Source organism: Arachis ipaensis, chromosome B2 (assembly GCF_059453495.1).
Source record: "Arachis ipaensis isolate K30076 ecotype BB chromosome B2, ASM5945349v1, whole genome shotgun sequence".
NCBI classification, from domain to species: Eukaryota; Viridiplantae; Streptophyta; class Magnoliopsida; order Fabales; family Fabaceae; genus Arachis; species Arachis ipaensis.
The window spans coordinates 106,002,767-106,027,360 of NC_142437.1; the positions used below are offsets into that span (position 1 = coordinate 106,002,767).

The 24,594-nt window shown below is 35.5% G+C and overlaps 1 protein-coding gene and 1 pseudogene across 1 annotated transcript in view; both read left to right on the top strand.

Moving 5' to 3' along the window:
* The window catches only part of LOC148575118 (uncharacterized), a 38,715-nt gene extending 28,290 nt beyond the window's left edge, over positions 1-10,425 (top strand). Inside the window, exon 2 of the transcript XR_015904824.1 lies at positions 10,293-10,425. The gene's annotated coding sequence lies outside the window, so the exon portion shown is untranslated. The remainder of the gene's footprint in view (positions 1-10,292) is intronic.
* Positions 10,426-21,730: 11,305 nt separating this feature from the next.
* Positions 21,731-24,326, top strand: LOC148575120 (protein FAR1-RELATED SEQUENCE 5-like; annotated as a pseudogene).
* The last annotated feature ends 268 nt before the right edge of the window (positions 24,327-24,594 follow it).

Sequence of the window (24,594 nt, forward strand, 5' to 3'; positions counted from 1 at the left end):
TGAAGGGCTTGAAAGAGGAGCTTGAGGTGAAAGTAGCCAAACTGGAGAAGGATCTGGAGAACGAAAAGGCTAGCTCTCTTGCCCTGGTGGCTTCTGTGAGATTGGCAGAGGACACTGCGCTGAGGCATAAAGATAGTTATGTCACATCTTATCGTGAGGTGATACGTCTGAGGGAGGAGTTAGAATCTGCCCGAGTTGACTATTCCAAGCTCCAAGGTTACCTTGTCGGCAGCGTAAACGCTGCTTATGATAATTTGAAGGAGCAGGTTCAAGTTCTCGCTCCTGAGGTTGATCTTACTCTTTTTAGCTTGGACAACATTGTGAGGGATGGTAAGACTGTCCCCGACGACCAAGATGATGATAATGTCGAACCTCCCTCTGCGCCTGCTGCTAAAGTGTCGACCTCTATAGTTCCTCCTACTGGGATTGCTCGTCCAGAATTAGATCCTGATTGTCAAATTCTGAATAGGGACGACGGTACGGTGGATGCAGTGCCTCTCCAAGCTCGCCCTCCTTCACCCCAGATTGATACTACCGAGAAGGCTCCCGATCTCAGCTGATTTTTCTTGGATGTTTGTGTAGATAGCCCGACTTGTGGGCTTTTTTAAACTCTTTATTCTGTAATTTGAATATTTTGCTGACTGTTTGATACTCCTTCTGGTTGCTTGTTTAGCAACTTTTTATTTTGAGAAAACAACAAGTAGCTTTCAAGCTTTGGGCCTGATCCTGAAGCTTGTTTATAATATTGTATTTTATATCATGCTTGTTTGCACTTGTCTTGGCACCTTTCTGGGTTTTGAGAATGCTAAAGCCTTGCTGCTCGGCCTCTTTGGATTGCTTTGTACTTTGTAGCTTTCATCCTTTGTGGATGTGTCGATCCAACTCGTGTTTCGGTTTACTGGCTCTTACTTGTATTTATTTTTGGCCATCCATAACCGATTTCTTTACGTTGGTCCTCTTTTCAGTTATTCTTGTAGTCCTCTTTTTTGGACCTTTGTCAGGTCTCTTTCAGGGACTACTTTTATAACTTGTCTGTTGTAGGAGACCGACTTCTTTGCGTCGTCCTTTTCGAAGTTATTTTTGTAATCCTCTTTTTTGGACCTTTGTCAAGTCTCTTTCAGGGACTACTTTTATAACTTGTCCGTTGTAGGAGACCGACTTCTTTATGTCGATCTCTTCTAAGTTATTTTGTAATCCTCTTTCTTGGACCTTTGTCAGGTCTCTTTCAGGGATTACTTTTATAACCTGTCCGTTGTAGGAGACCGACTTCTTTATGTCGATCTCTTCTAAGTTATTTTGTAATCCTCTTTTTTGGACCTTTGTCAGGTCTCTTTCAGGGATTACTTTTATAACTTGTCTGTTGTAGGAGACCGACTTCTTTATGTCGATCTCTTCTAAGTTATTTTGTAATCCTCTTTCTTGGACCTTTGTCAGGTCTCTTTCAGGGATTACTTTTATAACTTGTCCGTTGTAGGAGATCGACTTCTTTATGTCGATCTCTTCTAAGTTATTTTGTAATCCTCTTTCTTGGACCTTTGTCAGGTCTCTTTCAGGGATTACTTTTATAACTTGTATTTCGTAGGAAACCGACTTCGTCATGTCGATCTCTTCTAAGTTATAGCAATTCCTCTTTTATAAGGTTGGCCAGACCTCTTTCCAGGGATTTGCTGATAACTTGGGTTGACTTGGTCCGACTTTTTAACGTCGGCCAGTCTTTAAGTTATTATTTAGCAATCCATAAGACCTCGTCAGGTTCTTTTTCCGGATCACTTTCGATAACTTCTTGCATTATTCTGTGTTCATCTTGTCGATTTGTAGAAGGTGGTTTCTATCTTTGTTTGGTCGACCTTTAGATGAATCGCGTTTTCATCTCTATTGGTCTTTATCGTGATCGTGTAGTGAATCTGTTTTTCACTTTTCTGCCGATCTGTTGCTTTATAATCGGACGATGAATACTTCAGATTAATGCGTCTTGAAAATTTGTAGAATATCTAAAATATGTTTTATTTAAAAAGAAAGTGCAAATATATACATGTGGGAGTTTTTTCATCCATTTAAGTCGGATAATTTCTGAATCTCAACTTGGTGCCTCATTAAAAAACTTTTTCAGGAAAAAGAGTGCCTCCTATGATGAGATCTTTTACCTTCTCTAGCTATAGTACCTTCTTAGGTTGTAGGCGTGCCATGATCTGGGAAGCTCTCGTCCCTCGAGTTCGGACAGTCTGTAGTAGCCCTTCCCAAGTACTTCTATGACTCGGTAGGGTCCTTTCCAGTTTGCTGGCAGCTTTCCTTCTCCGGGTCAAGTTGTTCCAATATCATTTCGGATTAGGATGAGATCATTCTCAGCGAAACCTCTCGGCACTACCTTTTGATTATATCTGGAAGCCATTTGACGTTTTAGTGCTTCTTCCCTGATCCGAGCTTTTTCTTGGATTTCAGGAAGTAGGTCGAGCTCTTCCCTTTGAAGTTGGGAGTTGGCTTCCTCATTGTAATGAACCATTCTAGGCGACCTTTCCTCGACCTCTATTGGGATCATTGCCTCCACTCCGTATGCTAGTCGAAATGGTGATTCGTTTGTGGTGGAATGTGGCGTTGTTCGATATGCCCATAGGACTTGTGGGAGTTCTTCGGCCCAGGCTCCCTTTGCTTCTTGTAGTCTCCGTTTCAGCCCAGCCAATATGACTTTGTTGGCCGCTTCGACTTGTCCATTGGCTTGGGGATGTTCAACAGAGGTGAACTGGTGTTTTATGTTTAAGTCGGCTACTAACTTTCTGAAGCCCGCGTCTGTGAATTGGGTGCCATTTTCTGTAGTGATGGAGTATGAAACCCCAAACCTTGTGACAATATTCCTATATAGGAATTTCCGGCTCCTTTGAGTAGTGGCGTTGGCTAGGGGCTCTGCCTCGATCCACTTTGTGAAATAGTCTACCCCGACTATAAGGAATTTAACTTGTCCCGATCCCTGGGAAAAGGGTCCGAGAAGATCGAGTCCCCATTTTGCAAATGGCCAAGGCGATGTTACGCTGATGAGCTCTTCTGGCGGGGCGATATGAAAGTTGACATGTTTCTGGCATGGTGGGCATGTCCTTACAAACTCTGTAGCTTCCTTTTGTAGAGTTGGCCAATAAAATTCCGCCCGGAGTACTTTTTTGGTGAGAGCTTGTGCTCCGAGATGATTACCACAAATGCCACTGTGTACTTCCTCTAAAACTTTCCTTGTGTTGGAGGTCGGCACATATTTTAGTAGTGGTATTGAAATCCCTCTTTTATATAGGGTGTTGTTTATCATGGTGTAGTACTAAGCCTCCCGTTTTAACCTCTTTACCTCCTTCTCATTTGTGGGGAGTGTTTCTGTTTTGAGGTAATTAATTATGGGGGTCATCCATCCTTGATCCTGACTTGTTATGTCTAGGACTTTTTCCTCTTCCGAGATTGATGGATTCTGCAGCATTTTCTGGATGAGGCTTCTATTGTTGCCCCCTGGTTTGGTGCTGGCTAGTTTTGAGAGTGCATCATCTCGGGCATTTTGTTCGCGGGGTATGTGGCAGATCTTATATTCCCCGAGTTGTCCGAGCTGTTCCTTGGTTTTATCCAAATACTTTTTCATGGTGTGATCTTTGGCTTGGTAGCTCCCTGTTATTTGTGAGGTGACTACTTGTGAATCGCTGAAGATGTTGAGTTTTTGAGCTCCAACCTTCATAGCCAGCTTCAAACCAGCTAGTAACGCTTCATATTCCGCCTGGTTGTTTGAGGCTGGGAATCCAAATTTGAGGGAAAGCTCAACTTGGGTTCCTTGGTTGCTTTCTATTATCACACCTGCGCCGCTTCCAGTCTTATTTGAAGACCCGTCCACGTAGAGATTCCATTCTGTGGGGGTTTCCAGGGTATCTGTGAATTCTGCAATGAAGTCGGCCAAGTATTGTGATTTGATGGCTGTCCGAGCTTCATGTTGGAGGTCAAATTCAGATAACTCGACTGCCCATTGTAAAATTCTGCCTGCTAGATCTGTTTTCTGCAGTATCCCTTTTATGGGCTGGTCGGTCCGAACCTTAATGGTGTGAGCCTGGAAGTACGGGCGAAGTCGTCGAGATGTCAGTATGAGAGTGTAGGCAAACTTTTCTATTTTTTGGTAGTTCAGCTCGGATCCCTGCAGCGCTTTACTAATGAAGTATACAGGTTGTTGCCCTTTGTCGTCCTCTCGAACCAGTGCTGATGCTACTGCTTGACTTCCTACCGCGAGGTATAATACGAGTGGTTCTTCCTCTCGTGGTCGAGTTAGGATAGGTGGTCGTCCCAAAAAATTTTTGAAATCCTGGAAGGCTTGCTCGCATTCCATTGTCCATTCGAACTTCTTTCCTTTCCTTAAAGTGGCGTAAAAGGGGAGAGATCTTATCGTTGATCCCGCTAAGAATCTGGATAAAGCTGCTAATCTCCCATTGAGTTGTTGTATCTCTCTGACACAAGTTGGGCTCTTCATGTTGAGTATGGCCTGGCATTTATCCGGATTTGCTTCAATTCCTCTTTGTGTGAGCATGAAACCTAAGAATTTGCCCGCTTCTACCGCAAAGGTGGATTTTACGGGATTGAGTCGCATGTCATGCTTCCTTATAGTGCCGAATACTTGAGCCAGGTCGGACAGTAATGTCTCTTTGCTTTGTGTCTTTATTAAGATGTCGTCTACGTAGACTTCCATGATTTTTCCGATATGATCTGAAAAGACTTTATTCATTAGCCTTTGATACGTAGCTCCCGCATTCTTGAGACCGAAAGGCATCACAATGTAGCAGTAATTTGCTTTTGGCGTTAAAAACGAGGTCTTTTCTTGATCTGGTGGATACATGGAGATTTGGTTGTATCCGGAATATGCATCCATAAATGAGAGGTATCTATATCCGGATGAAGCATCTACCAGAGTGTCGATACTTGGGAGTGGGTAAGGATCTTTTGGACAGGCTTTGTTGAGATCGGTGTAGTCAGTGCACATTCGCCATTTCCCATTTGATTTTTTCACCAAGACGACGTTAGCTAGCCATAGTGGATACTTGACTTCTCTTATGAATCTTGCCTCCAGTAGTGCTTGTACCTGTTCTTCCACAGCTTGGGATCGTTCTGGCCCAAGTTTTCTTCGTCTCTACTGTACCGGCCGAGATCCTGGATAGACCGCCAACTTGTGACTCATTAGCTTGGGGTCTATGCCTGGCATGTCTGCAGCTTTCCATGTGAAGAGATCGACATTATCTCGTAAGAACTGTACTAGTAATTCTTTTGCGTCTCCCTTCAGGATCGTGCCAATATTAGTTGTTTTGTCTGAGGTATCTCCGATCTGAACTTTCTCTATTTCTCCTTTGGGCTGTGGGCGGAGTTCTTCTCGTCTCTGAACTCTACCAAGCTCAATTGTATGGAACTCTTCTCCTCTGCCTCTAAGGTTTAGACTTTCGTTATAACAGCAGCGTGCCATCTTTTGATCTGCTTTTATTGTAGCTATCCCTTCTGTAGTTGGGAATTTCATGCATAGATGTGGAGTTGAGACTATTGTCCCGAGTTGATTTAGTGTTGTCCGACCTATTAGGGCATTGTAGGCTGAACTTACGTCGACCACGATGTAGTCTATCTTGAGTGTTCTGGATTGGTTCCCTTTTCCGAAGGTTGTATGTAGTGACACGTATCCCAGCGGTTGTACTGGGGTATCTCCCAGTCCAAACAGGCTGTTAGGGTATGCTCTAAGCTCCTTTTCTTCTAAGCCGAGCTTGTCAAAGGTAGTTTTGAATAAGATGTCGGCGGAGCTCCCTTGGTCTATTAATGTGCGGTGGAGATTGGCGTTTGCCAGTATGATGGTGATGACCATGGGGTCGTCGTGTCCTGAGATGATACCGGATGCATCTTCTTTGGTGAATGTGATTGCAGGGATGTCGGGAGCTTCCTCATTTCCTTCGACATGATATACTTCTTTGAGATATCTTTTGTGGGATGATTTGGAGATTCCTCCTCCCGCAAATCCTCTGTGTATCATGTGGACATGTCTTTCTAGCGTACGAGGTGATCACTCGATTCGTCCGACATCTTCCTCCCTTCTTCTCTTTCTTTGATCATCATCTCGGGTTGCCAGAAACCGATCTAGTTTTCCTTCTCTTACTAATTTTTCTATGATGTTTTTTAAGTCGAAGCATTCGTTGGTGGAATGCCCTCGGACTCGGTGATATTCATAGTATTCGTTCCGATTTCCTCCTCCTCTTTTACCTTTGAGTGGTCGAGCTGGGGGTATCTTTTCCATATGGCAGACTTCTTTATAGACATCTACCAGGGATACCCTAAGAGGGGTGTAATTATAATATTTTTTAATTTTCTCCCCTTGTCGATCTTCCTTCTTTTTGGATTCTTTATCTTTGTCTCGGTAGGAGAATCCAGATTTTGAGGTTTCTCCCAACCGAGAGTTTTCTTCCATGTTGATATATTTTTCCGCTCGCTCCTGCACCTCATCCAGAGATGTGGGATATTTCTTCGATATAGATTGGCTAAAAGGTCCCTCTCGTAGGCCATTGATGAGACCCATGATGGCGGCCTCTGTTGGCAAGCTTTGTATGTCTAGGCATGTTTTGTTGAATCTCTCTATGTAGTTGCGAAGACTTTCCCGATCTCCTTGCCTGATTCCTAGTAGACTGGGGGCGTGCTTGGCCTTGTCTTTTTGGATGGAGAATCTGGCCAGGAATTTTTTGGCTAGGTCGTTAAAGCTTGAAATGGACTTAGGAGGTAAGTTGTCGAACCATCTAATTGCTGCCTTTGTGAGGGTCGTTGGAAAAGCTTTGCAGCAAACAGCGTCCGAGGCGTCGGTGAGGTACATTCTGCTTCTGAAGTTGCTGAGGTGATGGTTGGGATCTGTAGTGCCATCATACAGAGTCATATCTAGGAGTTTGAAGTCCTTAGGAATTTTAGTTTTCATGATGTCCCTAGTGAATGGATCTTGATCTTTGCGTGAATTGTCCTCAGGGGTGGTCCGGGTAGCCTTTGCTTTGAGATCGGCTTCGAGTTGTAGGATTTTATCTTCTAGCTCTCGACGTCGCCTTACCTCTCTTTGAAGATCCTTGCCAACTTCTCGTTGATGCTGGCATTCTTTTCCAAGTTGCTTTAAACGACTTTGAAGTGCTTCTATTACTCCTGGATTTGATGAGGTTTTGTCTCTGTTAGATTCTGGAGTATCTTTTGGTGTAACGTCCGCGTTTTTGTGCGATGTTCTGTCCTCTAGATCTGAATCGTCGTCGTTGTCATGGTCGTCCGCCATGGGAATGGAATGACTTCCAGGTTCCCCGGCAACGGCGCCAATGTTCCGGGGGTTACCTGAAACTGTAGGTCGATCTCGGATGAGATCTTTTGTACTGGTCGGAGATGACGTGTCCGGCTGGCTGGTGGCGGCCGGAGCTGTTGTGTCCGACTTGTTGGACTGGCTGCACTTCTGATCCTTGGTCACCAGAGGGTGGGGGGTACCTGCAAGAGACTTCGATGCCTAAGTTAGCATGGGTATTAAGCAGGTTTATTGTAGAATCAGAGTATGAGTTATACCTGGGTGCTCCAGTGTATTTATAGTGGTTGTAGAGTGACCTTTCTAGATAAGATAAGTTAGTTATCTTATCTTATCTTTATCTTTGAGTTGAGGTCAGCTTATCTTCAAGGGAACCACCCTTTTCTCTATAGGCTTGGACGGCCTTTGGATTTGGGTTGTGTTCCTCTATTTAGGCCTTTATTGGGCTTTCCTGTCAATTTGGCCGACCTTTTTGAGAAGAGGTCGGGTAGCATGTCCTAAAGAGGTCGGTCGCTTTGTCACTGAACATCTCGGGTCGAATAGCTCGGCCCAGGGTGTGAACAGTGGTCGAGCTGGGGATATTTTTTCTGTGTGGCAGACTTCTTTGTAGACATCCACAAGGGATACTCGAAGAGGGGTATAATTATGATATTTTTTAATTTTTTCTCCCTGTCGATCTTCCTTTTTTTTGGACTCTTTATCCTTGTCTCGGGGGGGGGGGGGGTAGGTGAATCCGGATTTGTAGGTTTCTCCTAGTTGAGACTTTTCTTCCATGTTGATGTATTTCTCCGCTCGTTCTTGCACTTCATTCAGAGATGTGGGGTATTTCTTTGATATAGATTGGCTAAAAGGTCCCTCTCGTAGGCCATTAATGAGGCCCATGATGGCGGCCTCTGTTGGTAGGCTTTGTATGTCTAGGCATGTTTTGTTGAATCTTTTCATGTAGTTGCGAAGACTTTCCCAATCTCCTTGCTTGATTCCTAATAGACTGGGGGCGTGCTTAGCCTTATCTTTTTGGATGGAGAATCTGGCTAGAAAATTTTTGGCTAAGTCGTCAAAGCTTGAGATGGACCTCGGAGGTAGATTGTCAAACCATCTAATTGCTATCTTTGTAAGAGTTGTTGGAAAGGCTTTGCAGCGAACTGCATCTGAGGCGTCGGTGAGGTACATTCTACTTTTGAAATTGCTGAGGTGATGGTTGGGATCTATAGTGCCATCGTATAAGGCCATATCCGGAAGTTTGAAGTCCTTAGGGATATTGGTCTTCATGATCTCCCTAGTGAATGGATCTTGATCCTTGCGAGAGTTGTCCTCAGGAGTGGACCGAGTAGCTTTGTCTTTGAGATCGGCTTCGAGTTTTAGAAGTTTATCTTCTAATTCTCGGTGTCGCCTTACCTCCTTTTGTAAATTCTTCCCAACTTCTCGTTGATGCTGGCTTTCTTTTTCAAGTTGCTTTAAACGATCTTGAAGCGCTTCTATCGCTCCCGGATTTGATGAGTTAGCTTGTTTCATTTATGATATTAATTGGGAGAGAGAGAGAGAGAGAGAGAGAGAGAGAGAGAGAGAGTGAGAGAGAGAGAGAAAGAGAGTGAGAGTGAGAGTGAGAGAGTGAGTGAGTGAGTGAGTGAGTGAGTGCAACGGGAACAGCTTTGGTGCCATCACGTAGGCGAGGGTCGACCATGGAAACCTGGCAGAGCAGGGCTTGGGCATCGTCTTCGTTGAAGCAGAAGAGGCCGAGGTGCTTGCCAGTGGAGGCTCTGGCAACCAGTAAGAACTCCTCCCATGGGTTGCTGAGTGCATACACGAGGAGGTCGTGGAGGAACAGAAAATCGACAAGGAGGTCGTGGAGGGGAGGCAATTCGAACATAGCTTCGTCTTCTTCCTGGCCAAAGTCGAGACGAACAGAGATTAGGAGAAAGAAGACCAGAGTGGAGACGAGACGAAGAAAGCTTCGGAGAAAGAAGAGCAGAAAGGAGATGGACTAATGGAGACACCTCCTTTTTCTTCTTCTTTGCCCAGAACCCTAAACAAGATCAACATTGTTTTTTATTTTTTTATTTTTTATGTATGTTTTTGTTTTAAACTTTGATTTTAAATTGTTTCAGATTTAAAAATGCAAAACTAAAGTTAATTTAATTTTGACTAAATTATAAGAATTATGGTAGTTTTTCTCCAATATTAAAAAAAGGTATGTTTAAGTCTTTTTGTAAAATTAAATAAAAAATATTTTTTTATTTTTATTAAAATATAAGGATAATTTAGTAAAAGTATTGATATGATATATATTTTTTAAAAAAAAATTGATTACTGACATGGAAAATATAATTCACGTGTCGTGTTTTAATTTGTCCACGTTTTTATCGTATTGGTACATATAAATTTATCATCTTATCGAAGCAAACACCTTTTTCCGTGTATTAATTAAGGAGATGCTCCTATAAAGACGTTTATGTGTCACATTATCATTGGACGGTTATTTTTAAATTTTTTAACAAATTTGAATAAAATTAATTTTTTATTATAATAACAATAAATTCAATTTTTTTAGGAATTTAATTATATTTTTAAATTTTTAGGAATTTAAATATTCGTAAAATAAAAAGTTAGGGATATATTTGTCTTTTTATCAAAAAATTTAAAGATATTCAGTTTAAATTGTGTAATTCGATCGGATCAAATCGGACCCGATAATTATAATGTAGACTATTAGATTTATTATTGTTATTATAATAAATTGATTTTGTTCTAGTTTATTAAAAAATAAATTATTAACCGGTTTAATAAAGATGTCCAATAATAAAATGACACATATAAACATCTTTAAAAAAAGACATTTTAAGTGTGTTTATTAAAGTGGTCTCCATTAATTAATTATCATTCCCTAATAACATTCGTTTCAACTTCAAACATCACATCGCTTCCCTTATATATAGAAAAATTTTACTGTGCTGAATGAAGATCCATCCATACCCACTGATGATAAGTGTGTTGCATGTAGTTGGAATGAGTGTCCGAAGATGATGCCAACAAAAATCATTGTGGATTCCGCACTTGGCAGCGTCTGTCCAAATTGTCGGTGCTTAGCAAACAGTTTAGAGATGATAATGAATGCAGTTAAGAATAATATAATTGGTGTAATTAATAATATTTTATAGAAAAATTTTCACATGTTCCAACTACTTTACTGAAACAATGCTGTACCAAGTACGGATTAGTTACAAGTTAAATTTTTGTCCATTAGTATGTATTGCAATTACAGAAAAATTGTAACACCCTACCACACAAAGCTTTACACCTAGGATGTAAAACAGAGGTGGCGAGGCGCTACGACCTCTAAAATAAAATACATACTTATAATAGTAGAAAGAATATAATAAACTAGGAGCCTTGAAAATTGGGTAAAACAAAATCGCAAAATAAAAAGCGCAACGCTCGAGTAAATGGAATTACTTACGTGCTAAGAAACTTAAGAGTTGAGGGTAAGAAAAGTAAAAGAGTAACAAGAGTGCCAATAATACAGAGGAACTAGCTCCTGACTCAGCCTGCAAAGTCAAGGCTGGCCAGAGAATATTTACATATATATACATAAGTATCCTAAACATCCAAAATATAGAATCAAGTCCCTAACTCTCCTGTAGCCTCTATAAGGAACAAAATAAACAAGTTTTTTGGAGAGCAAGCTAAGTACAAACAGAGAATCCAAAATGTCCCAAGGACTACTCCGCTTCAAAGATCTAGACGCCTAGCGAGGAGCCTCTCGACCTGCATCTGAAAACAACAACACAGTATGGGATGAGAACCAGAGGTTCTCATCATGGTAAAGGTGCCACGCGTATAATAAATAAGGCCCTGGGAATGCCAGAGGCAATCCTAGAACTCCGTTATCACAATTACAGAACTTAAACTCTAAGTAAAAGCCATAAATAGGGGTAGGTGTTCTAAGTACACTATAATCTTATATCTTAACCCTAACACCTAACACTCAACCCATTCACCATTCCTCCGTCCCTCCGTCTTCCATAAATTCAGCAGAGACAAACAACCAAACAAGTTCACGCACAAGTAATAAGCAGATAGTGCAAATAGCAAGAATAGCAGGTGATAGGACATATATGTTCAATTATGCAATCCCAGATAATGCATAGCAATCATACAAACAAATGCACATGATGCATGCCTGTCCTATGGCTGATGAGGCTCATCTGTCGGTTATCCAGCCAACCCGACAAGTCCGAAAACCTTAGACTGTCCCCCGCTGCGCATCCCATGAGTCTATGCATAGATTTCACATTCATATAACATTCAAATCACTCACTGGGGGCTATCCATACCTGGGAATTTATACGTGTCCGATCACCCTTACGACGTAGGGTCAATAGAGTATTGAGATTCAACCTGGAACACGTGGTGGCGAGCCACGGTTCTGTTACCCAGGGAAACTCGTATCTCAGATATCATTCATAAGCCATTTCGTATTTATAATCATTATACAACCATTTATCAAAGCCATGGCATATTAACTCCTTTCATTAACAACTTTCCTTTTACATTTTTCATCATATTTACCTATTTTTTCACTCCCAAGTTACCTCAACTCCTATCTTCTGCTATATACTAATCTTACTAGTGGGATCTAAGATTAACAGGGCAAAAATAAAGGTTTTAGGGTTTAAAATCCTGTTCAGAACAGAGAAATAAAGGTGCTAAAAAACGGGGCGTATGCGTACGCACACACCTGTGCGTGCGCACAGCTCGACAAGAAAGTAGCACGTGTGCGTTCGCACACACCACTTGGTATGCAAGCGCCTCACCTGTGCTAGCACCACCAACAGAAAGCCCATCTTGACGTGTGCGTGCGCACAAGGGCGTGCGTACGTACACTTTTATGAAGAATACCAGGTGTGCGTGCGCACAGAGGCGTGCGCACGCATAGGTAGATTTTCGCTTCTGTTAGGTGCGTGCGCACGGCTTTGTGCGTCGGCATACATCATAAAACCTGATTCTGCTGCAAGTTACAAAAATTCAGTTTTTTGCACCAATTTTCTAGCGTCCATAACTTTCTCTACAAAATTCGATTTTTCGCAAATTTTATATCAATCTCAAGTTTGTTAAACAGTCTTTAATTTAAAACGAACCTCATCTTTATTCAAAATTTGTAGGGCAAGATATGGACTACCAAAGTTCATCAAAATTCATATTTTACCAAAATATCTCAAACCCCATTTTCACCAATTTCTCATTTCTTACCCAATAAACCTATACACTTACCATATATCAAGCCCTATTTCATCAATACTAACTACTTCCACCTTAACACTCATACCAATTCATAAAACACATATATTATTCCAAGATCCACCCTTTTCAACCACAAGTTACCATGATTAGAATTTATTAATTCATCTCCTCCATTCATCAATAACTACTCATAAATCACTTTCAATGAATCAACAAGTCATAATCATAGAAATTCATTAACTTATATTAACAACATCACTAACCCATCATTACTAATATCAAAGCATATATTCAACAACACCAACAATTCATGCTTATTAATCTCAACACAACTCAGTCATCAAGATATCCAACATTATCACAAGCTAAACATTTAATACATCTAACTATTTCAACTTATCCTATAAGGCACTAGCCTCAGTTTTCACACAACCTTATATATTAAACGCGCAAAACCTAAACCATACCTTGGCCGTTCACCGTGCTTGGCCCACGACAACCACACAAACACGATCACAGCCCCTCACGAGCTTGAGAAACCAACCCAAGTCTTGGCTCCAATCACCAACAAGCTTCCAAATGCTCCTAATTAAATTCCAATGCATATGTATCAACTTAATTCACATATATATATATATATATATATATATATATATATATATATATATTCCAATTTTCAGATTTCTCATAATAAATACAAGACTGGGCTAGGGTTTAGGTTGTCCTTACCGTACCCACATGCATAGCAACTCAAACCCGATAAGCTTCGTAAGCTAAATTGAACATAAAACACCAAATTGGCAAAATCTCACTACAAGGGTTCAATTTCAAGAATAGAAAAGGGGGTAGAAAATCTGAGATAGAATTGGAATTTACTGGTGAAATTGATCCGACAGAAATGTAGAGATCGACGCGCTAGACGCGTGGCCACGAACGGTGCGGCGATCGGAGCTCGGAGTGTAAAGTTATGGTAGTTTGATTAAAGGGGCTAGGGTTTGGAAAGCTCTCTCTTTCTTCTCTTAATGTTGCTGCGTGGATCTCCTTTTGGAGAAGGAGACGCCAATTGTCTCCTTAAATAGGGCTCGGTTGGGCCATGGGCCTATTTTGAATTCGGTTTAATCGGTTCGATCCGTTCGTCTCAATTTTAGGTTAAATTTTTTGAAATTAGTGTCAAAATTCTCGTTTTAACGAGCTCTAATTTATTTTAATATTAGATTCACATTTTTAATATCCCTTATTAAAATTTAATTTATTAACTAATTATTTACCGATTTTAGGGGAGTTTACAAAAATCTTGCAATAAAGACTAAATAGAAGAAAAGAATAGTGATCTAGCAGCTATGTTAGGAGTTAGAACGGATACGATGAATAGAAGTTTTTGAAATCGATTGAACATGAAATATTTTAAAAAATCAAATAAAAAATTAAATAAATTTCTTTTACACATAAAAATTTGAGTCAAATAAATTTTTTAATAATAATAATTTCTAAATTTAATTAAAAATCAATATCAACATAATTCTTTTTTTATTTAAAAATAATGTTTATTTTATTTAAGTACTAGAATAAAATTCTTTTCTAAAAAATTATATAATTATCAAATAAAATAACTAAATTCGTATAAAATTTGTGAAATTGACATGAACATTTCTGATAATTTTAGTTTACTCGCTATTAGTTTAAATTGCATAAACACAATAAAATAATATTAGATTGAAAATTCAAAATATATTTGTTGTACCTTATAATTCATCTGTAATTTTTTTTTAATTATCATATACTATATACTATATGCCATATATTATATATGCACATGACTATTATTATATTATTAAAAAAATATTAATTTAATTTTATAATATTAGTGATAATAAATTTAGGTATAAAATAGAAAAAAAGGTAATTTAAGATGATTAAGTAAAATTTTATTAATTGAGGTGTGACAATAGTCTTTTTTCTCCATATAATAATAGATAAATAGTCAAATAAAAATTATACTTATAGAAGCATAAAAAAAACTACACTTATAAAAAAGATAATTAATCCTTTTATTTTAAATATATTTCATTGCGATTAGTTTTATAAATTATTAGTTCTAAGTTTTAATACAATCATATCATTTAATTCTATCAATGGGTAAATATTATTGTTTAGATAAATACTTTAAAGTTATTTTATTGAAAACTTATATATTTGACTATCAATAAAACATAATAAACATGATATATCTAGCAACTTCTGTTTTTTTAAAAAAAGAACAAAAGAATACCTACATGTTTTGATTTTTTAAGGAGAAGAAACAAATATACAAATGTAAGAAATAATAGTATTTTATATATATATATATATATATATATATGTGTATGCGCGCGCATTATTTCAATAATTATTGAAAAAGCTCTTAATCCTAATTGTTTTTAATTTTAAAAATACTAATATAAATTTATTTAACTTTCTAATTTTTATAACATTTTAGAGAAATAATACAGAGATAATGCATGCATGAGAAGCTTTGATTTTAGTTAATTCTCAAATTTTTGAATTATGTATTATTTTTAATGTGCATATATTTTTCTCTCCTAATAAATTGAAATGGCTAAAACCGATTTATATAAATTTTCATCTCCTAATAAATTGGTTTTAACTGAACTATATATAATCATATCATCTACTAAATCTACTTAGTTAAAATAATTTATTTATGTTTTTATCTTTTATTATAGCCTAGGACAATTTACTAATATCTACTACTAAATTGTTCTAACTCAAAATGATTTGTATAAGACATATTAATAACAAATTACGAATAAACAAATAATATTGAACGAGATTCATTTTAGATAGGTGATTTATTCTTAAATGAGTAAAGTATTGTTTTTGTCTCCAATGTATTGTTTGAATCGTCCTATTTAAGGCTCTAACATTTCAAAATTGATTCAATATTGTCCTGCCGTTAGGAATCTGTTAACGGAATTGACGGCGGGACAAAATTGAGACGATTTTGAAACGTTAGGGACTTAAATAGGATGAACACGTTGGGGATAAAAACTATACATAGAAATAAATTTTAATTTTATCCTTCAATAATATCAATTTTTTACGGTACATAGTTATTCAATTATTTTTTAATCACATCTAAGTAAATTACACTTAATCAGATTAATTTTATTCTAAATAAATTTATTTTTTTATAGTTTTACTCTTAAAAATTTTTACTCATCATAAAATATTTGTAGAATGACTAGTACATAAACTTGTTGGAAAAAAAATGATACATATATAATAAAGTAATGTGATTCTAGTCATTTTACAAACATTTCATGATGAGTAAAAATCTTTAAGAGTAAAATTATAAAAAAAATAAATTTATTTAGAATTAAAGTAATGTGATTAAGTGTAATTTACTTAAATGTGATTAAAAAATAATTGAATAACTATGTACCATAAAAGATTGATATTAGTGAAGGATAAAATTAAAATTTATTTCTATGTATCGCTTTTGTCCCCAACGTTTTCGTCCTATTTAAGTCCCTAACGTTTTAAAATCATCTCAATTTTGTCTCGCCGTCAATTTCGTTAACAGATTTTTAACGGCAGGACAACATTGAGTCAATTTTGAAACGTTAAGGACTTAAATAGGACGATTCAAACGTTAGGGACAACTTTAAGACTTACCCCAAACGTTGAGAACAAAAACGATACTTTACTCTTCTTAAATTTATAAAGACTTAAAATCTAATATTGCAAACATGACAATAGTATATTACTACCATTCACTTTCTTACTGTTCAAACAAAATTATTTAATTTAAATTATTATATTTTTTTTTGGAAAATCAATCCAACCAAACACTTTTTTTTTTAAGTTATTCAATAACTATTAAAAAAATATATTTTAAAATGAAGAGAATTGTAAAATAATAAAAATAAAAAATTAATTACCATTAAATATATAATTTTTGTCATCCGTGAATCTCATTATTTTTATTCAAAAATAATTAGACTCTCAAATTTTTTTATTAACTTTTTTATTTTAGATAAATTTGTATCCTTAATGTTAATATTATTTTTTTTATAGTTATAAATAAACTAAAAGAAATCATACTTACTATATGTGATGTGATTTAATTTCTTTCTTATATTATAGTACTTAAATATAGCATAATATATCATGTTTAAAAAAATTTTTTAATTTATTATTGAAATTTGTCTCTCTCTAAATTATTTTAAATATGAAAAAGCAAACAGAAATAAAGAAAGAAAATAGTCATGTGTGTTAAATAAATTTATTATGATTGAAAATAATTTTTTTTTACCTTTTTTTTATTTTTTTAATTTTATCTATTTCTTAAATAACTTAATAAAAATAGATTAATATTTAAAATAATTAATACTTAAAATTTTGAAAAATAATATGCATTTAATAAAATAATATGTTTTTAATATAGTGAAAAAAATTGGATTAATAAATAAGTACTGTATATATACAAGAGAAACAAAATTAAATTAAAAAATCGTTTTATCTTATATAATAATAAATTAATAATAAATTATTAATAATATTCCTGTAAAATAAATAGACAAATAAAGTACTACGTCGTGCTAAAGGAAGTCATCTGTTTTGGAGAAAGAAAAAAAAAGGAAAAAAATAATAACAAAGAGAGATAAAATGATCAATGAAATTTTGTTAATGATTAGAAAAAAAAAATAAAAGTGTAACAAAGAAAACAACACAACACAGAGGTACAAGATTGTAATTTTTTCATTCTTTCTGTGGGCTAAGGGAACAACTTGTCTCTTTTTTACAGTGCTCTCCAAAAGAGCAAAACCACTTAATATATTTTTATTCAACTTTATCCTTCTAATTATTTTATTATATATCTTAATGCTAAAAAAGAATGGAACATTAGTGTACCAAAAAAGTACTGTAGTACATGTGAAAACCTTCCTATTTTATATCAAATGGGCGGGCCGTTAAATTTTTTTTGTTTGATTCCGTTGGACTACCCAAAGTAATTAATTACGTAGATAAGCCTTTAAAAGTTGATATGTAGACGTGGTAATGTAGATGCGGTGGTGTGGCCAAATGATAATCTTTTAAGAAGAATGTGATCGTGTTTGATTGGGTTGTGGGTAAAAGATGCAATAGTGTGGAAAGAAAAAGAGTGAATATCCCAGCCGGTCTTTGACAATTACTTCAAAAGAACAACGAGACCTAAAAAAAAACACCCAATCCGATTCTTGATTTTTTTTTTTGGGACTGATTACTCCTTGTGCCAAAAAAATAACATTGACTTTTTTTGACATAAAGACCTCTTTGTTAGGGACCAGGTTGAGTTTTTTTTTTTTGTTAAGGGCTTCATTGTCTTTCGAAGTTAGGTTTTATTCAAAGAAAAAGGATTGGGCACACTAAATTTAATATGGGTATACGTGATGCATGCCCTATTACTTTTATTATTTGAGTCCAATCGTAGAAGTAATTTGAGTTAACTTATACGTTAAATTTTATAGGTTTTGAAATGTTTAGATAAGTTTAAAGGGTTATTTTTTGTCTTTTAACTTGATTTTTAACAAAAGATAGGGTGATGTTACAATTAGTAATTTGTTTGTCTTTTTTTAATTAAAAACGTTAAAAAAAGGATGATAGTTGAATACACTATCCTAAAACTCAAATAGTGAAATGAGATTAAAACAACTGAATGATGTAAAAAGTTGTTTTTAATATTATACAAGAAAAAAAATGCAATATATTATTTTTGGACTTCGATAAACAATAATATTAAAATAATTATTTAATATCTTAATAACATAAAAAGGTAGAGAATAAAATTATGAATAATTTTTTTAATCATATTATAGCAGTTGTCATTTTAGTACATTAAATTAATCATTTGAGATTTGCTTGATATATGTTGGATTAATATATGTAATTATACTAAATTATATATATTGTTGTGGAATAAATAAATAAGAAAGATCAAATATATGTTGTATTAATATATGTAATAATATCTGTTACTGATTATTTTAATTTTAGACTCACTTATATTTAAATTAAGTATATTTTTTATTAGTCATGATTATTATTATAAATATAATTAAATATGTATAAATAAAAAAATCAAATACTTTTGTTAATAACAATATAATTTTTTTTAAGATTATATAATATTTATTAATATTATTTTTCGATAAATACATATAGTATATAATAATATAATGAATATAAACTAATGAGTTAGTTAGTAAAAAAAATGTTTATTTTAATATAAAAATAAAATTAAAAATGTGTTTTTATGAAAAAAATACTAAAATTCTATATGCTTATTAAATAATAACTAGATTATAAATTGTTGAGTAAAATTTCATAAAATTTGAGTATGTTTTAAAATATTAGTGAAGAAGAATATCTATTCACGACATGAGCTAAACTTTTCTTAATTAGGTCGGATTATTACTTTATACATTAGCAAAAATCGTTATGTCTGAAAATAGACATCAAACAAATACAACCGGAGTAATACAATAATAGTAGAACTTTTTAAAGACATATTTTGTTTTCTTGTAATAAGGTGGTCATTGTCATCAGCACCTTAATTCAAATCTGTTGCAAGCAACGTTAGACCTGTATATCAACAAATTAAAGAACACTTACTCAGTAGACCCACGGCGAGAATTAAAAAAAAGTTTTAGCTTATGTTGATAGTCCAACGATGACAATGGTTAAGCATCGATATCCGCGATGCAATGGTCGATTGTGAATCCCTCGTAGGTTGCACAGTGTTTAGGGTATCTTCTGATTTGAACTTATTGATAGACCAAATACAGTTTATACAAGGCTCTAGGATTAGAAGAAAAATAAACAATAATCCCACGGTGGACTCCATAACTATCTTCACTCACACTCAGTTACTTTTTCATAATTTCGTAGTTGATGGAGAGTGTGACACAATCCTCCTGAATCGTGAAAATTTACAATTTAGAATCTAAGGTCGAAAATTTGGATTGCAGAATTTAGAGTTTACGGTTGATGAGAAAGGGTTTAGGGTAGAGAGTTGGACAAACATGGTTAAACTCTGACGGTGTAAGATTTAGGGCTTACGTTTTAGGATTTATTGTTTTAGGTTAGTAAGATTTATAATTTAGGTTTTGGAATTTGTAGTTTACAATATAGGATAATGACCGAAATAAAATATAGAATGATACAAATTTAAAAGTTTTCTTTTCTAAATCGTTATACAAACTTATATAGTGTGTTAATTATCTTTTTTTTCCCTCGACTTTTACTTTAAAAAATACATTAAAAAAAATTTGATATTTTTTTCATATTGTTATCTTGTTTCTTTTTTTTCAAATTTTTACTATATGAGAACAAATAATTTTTATTAAATATGTAATTTGTGAGAAATAGAATAAAAAGATAGAGTAGTATATATTAGACTTAGGACAATAATAAACTATATATTTGAAAATATTATGTTCTTTATGATATTAGTAAATAATAATAAATCTATTGTAATACTGTGCATATGTCATATATAAAGAATTTAATTTTTTTTATTGTTGTTACATATCATTACGTTAACGATAATGAATAAAAGCCTACAGTGATATTGAACAAAAGCTAAATAGTAAATGATATAGGTTTGATCTTAATAATGAATAATAATGATGGAGCCATGCTACTTTGTAAGTACTAAATTAAATAATTTTTTTTTCAAGTTTAATATTAAAGTACTTTTTGTCGGTAAATAAAACAACCGTTAAAAAATATCAAATAACAAATAATATGTGAAATACCTTCTGTCACCATTATTATTTTTTATATGTCAATAAAAAAAATTAAATACTATAATTTTTAGGTTTACGGTCATATTTTTTGTATTAATATCGGATAACCTATTTTAGATTTGTTATATTTTTTATTTTATTTGGAGAATAAGATGCATTTATTTGTAGAGTTAATTTCTCAGTATCTTTGATTATATTACTAGGATGTTAAATAGTTAAGTAAGTTATAAGAAGTAAAGGTTGCGTGCTCAGCGTGCGCACGGGCGGATTTTAGCCTGCACCTGGCAGGAAAAGGTGAAGAATTCACCTCTCACTGCTGACACAGGTAAGTATATAAGTATATAAGTGTTCTGTTATTTGATAAATTTCAGTGTGACCATTGGACTATTAGTATATTGTTTAATGAGATAGATAAAAAATATTAATTGTAATGTTGTTCTTTATTGAACAAATGGGCATATGGAAAAAAAGAAAGAAGGCACCGTATGAGTTGGGCTCGGTTATCTAGCTTTGGGCTAGTCCATTGTACATGGCCCTAAGAAAGAAAAAAAAGAAGGCAAAGTTGTGCTGCGCAATGCCTTATGTCTAAACGTGAAACCCGTTTCTCAAACCCACTGGTTAAAGTGGTTGCAATGCCTCATCTTCTTCAATGCTTGGATAATTCAGTTGACTTAAGGAGATAGTTTTGAAATTTATTTTCCGTTCAGTGGATGGAATTTTTGTTGGAGCTTGGATAGTTACAGTCGTTACTTTTCTGTGTTTTCCCACGGTATTTTCGCTACAATTTGATGGTAAGTATGTTAAGACATCAATTCTGAATTCTAATGCAGTTCGTTTATTAGTATGTTGTTGTTTATTAGTGTATTCTTGTTTATTATTTATAATAGATCTTTTCGGATTGTGATTATAGTTTAGAAGATTTTTCTTTGAAGCACGAAAAAATCATAATATTTTGCGCGTAGGTTTTAAAAGTAGAATGGTGTTAAACTGTCTTGTGGGTATTTTTCTGAAAATAATGTTATGAACGTATTTGATCCCTAGTGCAACTGGCAAAATTTTTTTTGAAGAAGCTATTTGATTTTTTCACAATGTAAAATAGGTTGAAGAACTTATCTGATGTCTTCAGTATAACTTGCATGATTTAAATTTGTTTAATAAGCTATTTGATATTCAATAGTGATTGAGTATGATATACTATTGAAAGTATTGAATAAAAAAAAACTGTTGGTACTGAAAGCTAGTTTGATGTTATATATAGACGTGCTTGGATGAGGAAATAATAGACCATTTCGAGAGTTCATTGTTTTCGCAAGATGAAGATGTGCGTGCCGACAATGATCCTTTGGCATGGGAGGACATTGAGGGTTGTCATGTTTCGGAAAATTATGCCGAAGAAGTGCAGGGTGTTGATTGTAATGTCGATGAATTTTTTGGTGACACCTTCTATGACAACTTGGATGAAAGAGCAGTTGACGGTATTAATGAGCTTAGGTATATGAATCTGAAAGAAATAACTGCAAGTGAGGTTAGGTTGTTACATTTTTGGGATCGGACGGTTTCATTTTCTTTCTACCAATTGTATTCAAAGATGAACGGTTTTGCTGTTAGAAAGAATAAGATTAGAAGGAATGTAAAAAACGAGGTAACACAACAACAATTTGTTTGCTTTAGGGAGGGGTTTAGAAATTCGGGGTCTGAGAATGATTCCCATCGACACAAACGCAAGCCGAAGCCTGAGACTAGATGCGGATGTCTGGCTGAAATGTGTGTTCATGTACATGTCGAAAGCGGTAGATGGATCACTTCGTACTTTCAGGATGAGCACAACCATGACATGCTTGATGATAGATTGACCTTTATGCTTCCCGGGCATAGGAACATGAATGATACCGCCATTGATCAAATGAATCTAATGCTAAAAGTTGGAATCAAAACACCTCAGATATATTCATCGTTTGTGCACATTGCGGGTGGATTCCAAAATGTACCCTTCCTGAAGAAAGATATATATAACCAGATAGTGAAGCAACGGAGGGTCATAGGAGGGGGATGCTATGTGTTGTCTGAAGTTCTTGGAGTCAATGGCTGGGGAAAACCTAGGAATGTTTGTTCGATACCTAGCTGATGAAGAGGGTCATTTGGTACACCTTTTTTGGTCAGATAGCTGTAGTCAACTAGACTATCATTTGTTTGGGGATGTGTTAGCGTTCGATGCGACTTATAGTAAGAACAGGTACATGTGCCAGTTGGTTGTATTTTCTGGGGTTAATCATCATAACCAAACCATTGTGTTTACTGCAACGCTTGTTGCGAATGAGAAGGAGGAGACATATACATGGTTGCTACAACAATTTTTTGAGGCTATGAAGGGTAAAGCACCAGGTTGTGTAATAACTGACGGGGACAAGGCCATGAAAAAGCAATCGAATCTGTGTTTCTGAGTGCTTACCATCGGTTGTGTGCATGGAATTTACTTAGGAATGCAACCTCTAATCTTAGCAATCCGACGTTCACATCTGAATTTAAGAAGTGCATGCTTTTTGATTATGAGATTTCAGAGGTCGAAGATCGGTGGGTCAAATTGGTTACGGATCTTGGTCTTCAACATAATGAATGAGTTTGTGACTTGTATGCTAGGAGGAAAATATGGGCAACTGCTTACATTCGTGGGCATTTCTTTGGTGGGTTTCGAACAACATCAAGGTGTGAGGGATTGCATTCTATGCTCGGTAAATTTGTGCACTCTCGACATAACTTTAGAGACTTTATTGAACAATTCTTGCGATGCATATGTCAAATGAGGTCAAGGGAAGCACAAAGTGAGTTGGCATCTGTTATTGGGGATTTAGTGTTGCAGAGTCCACTACATGCATTGGAAAGATCTGCATTCAGGCCAATGTTGTCAAGAGCTTGTACGCTAAAGGTGCGTTCATGTACATTGACACCAAGTTGTGAGATTTATACACTGTCCAGGTCAGGAAATCCTAACAAAGAATGGAACGTGTCTCAGTATCGGGATAGATCAATATTTAAGTGCTCTTGCTTCAGGATGGAATCACTTGGCATACCTTGTGATCATATCGTGGCAGTTCTAGTACATCTTGATGCAGAAGAGATACCAAAGAGTCTTCTTATAGATCGATGGTCGAAGAATGTTCGGTCAAAAGTGTGGGAATTTATGGAAAATGGACCCTTTTGCTGGGAATCAATGAGAACGTGCCGTAATTGGACGATAAACGATATGTGCAGGGAGATTTGTGTTCTTGATCCTCTGGTGAAGCCGAATTTAATGAGCTGAGGGATAAATTTTGCAATGAGCTACCGAATTTAAAACAGAAAAAAGATTTCCCCCAGTCGAGCATGCGGACTGGTGTGGCACAGTCATCGACACTTGAGGGATGCGTTAGGGATCTACAACTGGCCCACCGCACGAAGAGGCAAAGAAAGGATTCGATTAATCATCCATCGGTGAAGGGGGTTAAGAGGTGTGGTCTTTGTAGGAAGGTAGGGAATAACCGATTATCTTGCCTCTTGAATGCAAACAGCCGTAGTAATAGGCATGACAACAATCAGGACTACTTGGAGAGCGACTTGTATAACGAAAGTCTTGGGCAATGGTCAGACCAGGTTTGTGGTTGTAGTTGTTTGGGTTCATTATAGTGTTAATAATGTTCTATGAATATGATGTGATGCTTTCTTTGATTAAGTTATTGTCTGCATGAAATGGATAATGATTTTTTAAAATTATGTGTTACTTTTTTGAATTCACATGTTCCTTATATCCTGTAAGTGATACCAATAGCTAATATGGTAAAATGCCTTCAAACTAGACATGAATTAATAAGGTGTTGTATATTATTGCCTTTGTTACTTGTTAGGAGGAGGAGGAGGAGGATGACAATTTTCAAACGTGCTGGAGCGACTTTGGCGGTGTACAACTAACGGATGATGAAGTTCATGATGATGCGAAAATTCAGTACCCTTACTTTAGTTCTCAACCCTAGGTCTCAGTTGTGCTGGTCCTTAAAGAAAGCATATTAATTGTTTTTTATTTCTGTGCATGGGAGTAATAGACTATGTGTAATTGTTTGACTGTTGTTGTGTTATGCTGTGATGTGTTTGATGAAATGCCGAAGAGAAAGAAGGTAGAGAAGTAGTGGGGAGTAGCAACAATTCGCCACGGGCCTACTCTCCATTATTACAATTGATTCTTATTATTTTCATTTGAAGCTTAATTGCGCTTTCTACTTTCTACTTTTTAGTTTATATTAT